Source organism: Nicotiana tomentosiformis, chromosome 3, assembly GCF_000390325.3.
Source record: "Nicotiana tomentosiformis chromosome 3, ASM39032v3, whole genome shotgun sequence".
In the NCBI taxonomy this organism is placed as follows: Eukaryota; Viridiplantae; Streptophyta; class Magnoliopsida; order Solanales; family Solanaceae; genus Nicotiana; species Nicotiana tomentosiformis.
This window is the reverse complement of record NC_090814.1, coordinates 28,006,940-28,013,834: the sequence shown is the minus strand read 5'-3', so window position 1 is coordinate 28,013,834 and position 6,895 is coordinate 28,006,940.

Below are 6,895 nucleotides of genomic sequence, written 5' to 3'. Positions count from 1 at the left end.
AAAAATGGAGTTTCGGAACAGGTTCTGCGATCGCATATGTGATCTCACAATCAATATGCGGACCGCATATCGGTCACATAATGGCTAACCAAAATGACCAAAAATCTGTCTGTGTTTGCGGTCCGCATAATTGTTCTGCGGTCGCATAGTCGATCGCATAATTACTTCCAGACTGACCCTCTCCTGCCTCACTTATGCGGCCATTATGCGGCCCGCAGAGTGATTCTGCTATCACGCCCCAACCTCGAGGAGCGCAACCGGCGCTCAACCGAGTGAACCCGGTCGAGCAATCCTATTAAACCTTTCCTACCCGACTTATTCATAATCCAAAAAGGGATCGCATCGTAAAACAGGGGAGAGATCAGTTATATAAATATATAAACGTTGCTAGTTCATGTTTCCTTATATACATTAGGCTATAGTTGAGTTCCCAAAATACAACTCGATCCAACGACCACCCCAACATACATACATGACCCACATAAACGTCTACGGAGCCTCTAAGAGTACAAAAGAGCAACATGACAATGCCGGCAACAAGGCCCCGGCTATACCTCAAAATATGAAAACTTATACATGGTCATTCAAATAAATAAGGATACTTTTTCTTCATTTCTTCCTCGGCCTCCCAAGTAGCCTCTTCAACCTGTTGGTTTCGCCATCGCACTTTCACGGATGCAATTTCTTTGTTTCTCAACTTTCAAACTTTCCGATCAATAATAGAAACTGGAATCTCTTCATAAGTTAATTCTTCATTAACCTCAATAGTCTCAACCGGAACAATGACTGTCGGGTCTCAAACTACTTTCTTTAACATAGACACATGAAACACCGAGTGTCCTAATGACATCTCAGGTGGTAGCTCAAGCTTGTACGCCACCTCACCGATCCTCTGAATGATTTTGTATGGTGTGACATACCTCGGACTCAATTTTCCTTTCTTACCAAATCACATTACACCCTTCATGGGGGAAACTTTCAAGAATACCCAATCATCTTCTTTAAACTCCAAATCCCTACGACGAATATCCGAAAAGGATTTCTGACGACTCTGAGTAGTCTTCAATCGCTCCTTAATGATTTTAACTTTTTCCATAGCCTGATGCACGAGGTCTGGCCCTAACAACTCTGCTTCCCCAATTTTGAACCACTTAATGGGAGATCTACATCTCCTACCATATAAAGACTCGAACGGTGCCATTTGAATGCTAGCATGATAGCTATTGTTGTAGGAAAATTCTATGAGTGGTAAATGATCATCCCAACTACCTTTGAAGTCTAGAACGCAAGCAAGCAACATATCCTCAAGCGTCTGAATAGTCTACTCTGCCTGCCCGTCAATCTGCGGGTAAAAGGCTGTACTAAGATTCACCTGAGTACCCAAACCTTGATGAAATGTCTTCCAAAAATTAGTAGTGAATTGTGCTCCCCGATCAAAAATGATGGAAACTGGGGTGCCATGCAATCTGACTATTTCTTTGATATACAACTGAGCATACTGCTCCGCTGTGTCGGTAGACTTAACCGGCAAAAAGTGTGTTGACTTCGTGAGTCGATCCACATTCACCCAAATTGAGTCAAACTTGTGCGGAGTGCACGGTAATCCTACCACAAAGTCCATATTAATCATTTCCCACTTCCATATTTGAATTTCTATGTTCTGTGCCAACCCACTGGGTCGTTGGTGTTCGGCCTTCACTTGCTGACAATTCGTACATCTTTCCACAAAGTCCACCACATTCCTCTTCATATAATTCCACCAATAGACTTCCTTAAGATCATGATACATTTTTGTAGAACATGGGTGCACGGAATACCTAGAAGTGTGAGCTTCAGTCATAATTCTTTCCAGGAGGCCATCCACATTTAGAACACAGAGTCTCCCTTGGTACCTTAGTGTAGCATCATCCATGCCAAGAGAAAAGGCCATGGTCTTATGTTTATGAATCCCCTCTTTCAACTGCACCAACAATGGATCATTGTATTGCTTCTCTTTGACTTCCACAACAAGCGATGATTCAGTCATATTTTGCACAATTACCCCTCCTTCATTAGAGTCCGCCAGATAAACTCCCAAACTAGCCAATCGGTGAACTTCTTTGGCCAATGGCCATTGATGTGCCTCCAAGTGAGCCAAACTACCCATAGATTTTTGGCTAAGAGCATCTGCCACAACATTGGCCTTTCCCGAATGATATAGAATATCAATGTCGTAGTCCTTGAGTAACTCAAGCTTGAAAATATATTGAAGGCTCTTGTGGTCCATGAATATATCAACATGGACCCCATATAAATAATGATGCCAAATTTTCAATGCAAATACCACTGCCGCAAGTTCTAAATCATGTGTTGGATAGTTCTTTTCATGATTCTTTAGTTGCCTAGAAGCATAAGCTATAACCTTTCCATGTTGCATTAATACACATCCAAGCCCGATTCATGAAGCATCAAAATATACCACGAATCCATCTATACCCTCTAGTAGAGTCAACACCGGTGTCGTAGTCAATCTTGCTTTCAATTCCTGGAAACTCTTTTCACAAGCATCTAACCATTGGAACTTAATTGCCTTCTGCACCAATTTAGTCAATGGAGAGGCAAGAGTAGAAAACCCCTCCACAAACTTTCTGTAATATCCAGCTAAGCCTAAGAAACTGCGAATCTCTGCTGGAGTTATAGACCTCGGCCAATTCTTTACAGCTGCAATTTTCTGAGGATCAACCTTAATCTCCTCACTAGAGACAACATGACCCAAGAATGTGAAGGACTCGAGCCAATATTCACATTTCAAAAATTTTGCATACAACTAGTGTTGATATAGAGTCTGCAACACTACCCTGAGGTGACCAGCATGGTCCTCTCGATTCATAAGATCCATGAAAGCTATTGGGGCATTTGTTAGCCCAAAAGACATCACCAGAAATTCAAATTGCCCATACCGGGTTCTAAAAGTTATTTTCGGAATATCTCGCTCCCTGATCTTCAATTGGTGATACTCGGATCGTAAATCAATTTTGGAGAAGTACCTGGAATCTTGCAATTGATCAAACAAGTCATCTATCCTTGGCAGTGGGTACTTATTATTGATTGTGACCTTGCTAAGCTGTCGATAGTCAATACACATTCTCAGTGAGCCATATTTCTTCCTTACAAAAATAACTGGTGTGCCCCAAGGTGACACACTCGGCCGGACAAAGCCCTTTTCTAACAAATCTCTTAATTATTCTTTTAGCTCCTTCAATTATGCTGGTACCATTATGTAGGGTGGAATAGATATAGGATGCGTGTCTGGCATCACATCAATCCCAAAATCAATCTCCATATCTGGTGGGATCCCAGGGAGTTCATCCGGAAAGACTACTGGAAATTCATTAACAACAGGCACAAACTCAAGTGTAGGTGCCTCAGCATCGGTGTCCGTAACTCGGACCAAATGGTAAATACATCCCTTGTTGATCATCTTTGTGGTCTTAAGGTAGGAAATAAACCTACCCTTTGGAACTACATCATCACCCTTCCACTCAATAACTGGCTTGTTTGGAAATTCGAACCTAACAGTCCTGGTTTGGTAATTAAGCTTGGAAAAACATGAATAAAGCCAATCCATCCCCATTATCACATCAAAATCGACCATTCTCATTTCAATAAGATCGGCCACGGTGTCCCGACCATGCAACGTGACTACACAATCCCTATAAACTCGCACGGCCAAAGTAGACTCACCAACCGGAGTAGATACAGAGAACGGCTCATGAAGCTGTTCTGGTTCTATCCCAAATTTCATAGCAACATAAGGAGTGACATATGACAAAGTGGAATCGGGATCAATAAGAGCATATACATCATGGGATTGGACAGATAATATACCTGTGACAACATCTGGAGAAGTCTCTAATTCCCGACGCCTCCGCATAACATAAAATCTGATGGGTCCTCCCGAATTCTATGCACCACCCCTAGCTGAACCATGCCTTGCAGGTGCTGGGGTGCCTCGAGTTGGAGGTGTTGTGGATGTAGTAGCTATAGAATGAGCTGGTTGTGCCGCACCTCTACCAATATTTCGGCAGGACAAGCGGTAATCTCTCTGAATGTTACTCCTCACACCACACCCATAGCATATAGGTAGGTCCATGAAGCAGGACCCAAAGTGAATCCTCCCACACTTAGGGCATGGAAGCCTCCGCTGCTAAAACCTTTTGTCGGGCCGACTCTGATGGTGGGGTCCCCTGTTGCCCAGACTAGGTCTAGATGACTGTGCACCCATCGAAGATTGGGCGAATGATTGGGATAGTCCTGATGACCCTCCCCTGAATGCCGACCTACCACCACCACCACCGTAAGAACCACCAAAGTTGCCCGTGGACCGGGCCTTGCTGCTACTCTGACGCTCCATTCTATTCTTCAATTTGTGGGTCTCTGTGGCTTGAGCAAATGCCACCATCTTACCATAATTCATATCGGAATTCAAGGCAGCTATAGCGGCCTCATTAATAACCAAAGGGCTAAGACCCTGTACAAACCGGCGCACTCTAGCCTCCATAGTGGGCAGCATGTGAATAGCTTATTTGGACAGGCGCGCAAATTCCGTATGATACTCCCACACATTCATACTACCCTGCTTCAGGCTTTCAAACTTTGCGGCACGGGCTGCCTTAGTTTTGGCGGGCAAGAAATGATCCATAAAGGCATCTGTGAACTCGCTCCACTTTGTCAGAGGTCTTCCCTCCTCACGAGATTCCTCCCACAACTCAAACCAAGAATAGGCCACCCCTTTCAGGCGATAGGAGGCCAACTCTACTCCCTCCGTCTCTGTAGCATGCATAACCCAGAGAGTTTTTTGCATCACATCAATGAAATCCTGAGGGTCCTCCTCAGGATCAGTACTCGTAAACACTGGAGGATCTGACTGAAGAAACTTGTTCGCCCTGGAACTAGCAGATTCCCCTGGATGACTGGAAGAAGTAGGCCCAACACTCGATCTTTGGGCCTGAGAAGCCACTATCTGTGTCAACATTTGTATGGCTCCCCTAAGATCAACATCAGACACACCAGAATCGGAAGCTGGAGCTGGAGGTGGAACTGGAATATCAGTTGGAGGAACTGTTGCACCTTCAGTAGGTGTAGGGACAGGTGCGGTCTGATCAGTTATGGTAGAGTCAGGCAGTGTAGTAATTGGAGGAATATTCTCACTTCTTGTGTGCTCAACCGCATCATCAATTATAGGATCAAGTGCCACTCCTTGGGTGACATTGGCTCTTTGGCTAGTTCTTGCCTTCTTCTTAGGTTCCATGTACTGAATATTAGAGCAATATCATGCCCCAACCTCACGCCCCAACCTCGGGGAGCGTGACCGGCACTCAACCGAGTGAACCTAGTCGAGCAAGCCTATTAAACCTTTCCTACCTAGCTCATTCATGATCCAAAAAGGGAACGCGTCACCATTTGTAAAACAGGGGAGAGATCAGTTATATAAATATATAAACGTTGCTAGTTCATTCTTCATTATATACATTATGTCGTAGTTAAGTTCCCAAAATACAACTCGATCCAACGACACCCCAACATACGTACATGACCCACATAAACGTCTACGGAGCCTCTAAGGGTACAAAAGAGCAACATGACAATACCGGCAAAAAGGCCCCGGCTATACCTCAAAATATGAAAACTTATACAAAGAAGGACTACATGACCCCAGAAAGAAATGGGGCTCACCAAGGCTGCTGTTATGAGTGTGAGGGAGGACACCGCTATTTGCGATCAGCGCTATCTGCGATAGAACCACCTACATCCATTAAAAGATGTAGCGCCCCCAGCAAAAGGGACGTTAGTACTAGTATGTAAGGAAAACACCAATCTCAGTAGAATGAACAGTGAAACAAAGAGAAGGCAGTCAAAATAATCAATAAGTACTTCATGAAAATACAAGAAAACACCAAATAAGGATCACACAATTCCCAATTTAATCTTTTTAAGTTTTTAGGTTAATAATATTTAGTGCCAAAGCCACAACTCATAATGCCACCATGTTTTTACACGGAGTCTGGTCTCGGCCCGACCGGCTAAGCCATCCCAAGTGAGACATATCCATATCCACAATGTAAATCAATAGTTCCAACATAAATACCACCATGTGTACGACATGGCGTCTGATCTTGGCCCGATCAGCTAAGCCATCTCACTTGAGACATAACCTCTTCCAATTGTTCACTCAATTCACATCTCTTTCCCATCTTTCATTACATAGCACAAACAGTCTCATTTATTAAATAGTTCTTGGCACTTGGGCACATTTTACAATTCAAGTCTTTCCCTTTTTATTCAATCAAATAACGTCATCATTCGTGTCGATAAGTACCATCATATAAGGCATTGCACACATAAGGGAAGGAACTTGGAGAATCATAGATACGTCCTCAAATAGCATAATGACATGGTAAATATCTAAAACAATGAGGGAACATAAATCTTTCAACCCAACACATTAAGGTAAACAATTCTAGTAAGATCAAGTTGGAACTTACACTCATCATTCGGACACCAGGAGTTCGATTCTAGGAAGAAAAGAGTTAGCCATACATACCTCAATTGCGCTTCTTTAGACTCTACAATTTTCCGGAACCCTTAGCAACCTCAATCTATTAAGAAATATACAAATTGAACCCAAAATTAGGAAAACATTCATGGTTCTAGTTCACTTCTTATTTTTCCCACACTCTTTATCACATGCATGCAAGATGAACCACTCTCATACCCATGAAGTATTACTCTAGTACCCCATTATAGCTATGTTTGAAATTAAGAGCTGGGGTGATGAAGTCTTACCTTTTTGAATGAAGAAATTGAGTGCTCTACTTGAGTATTTCCAAGCTTTGAGTGATGGATGAAGATTGAT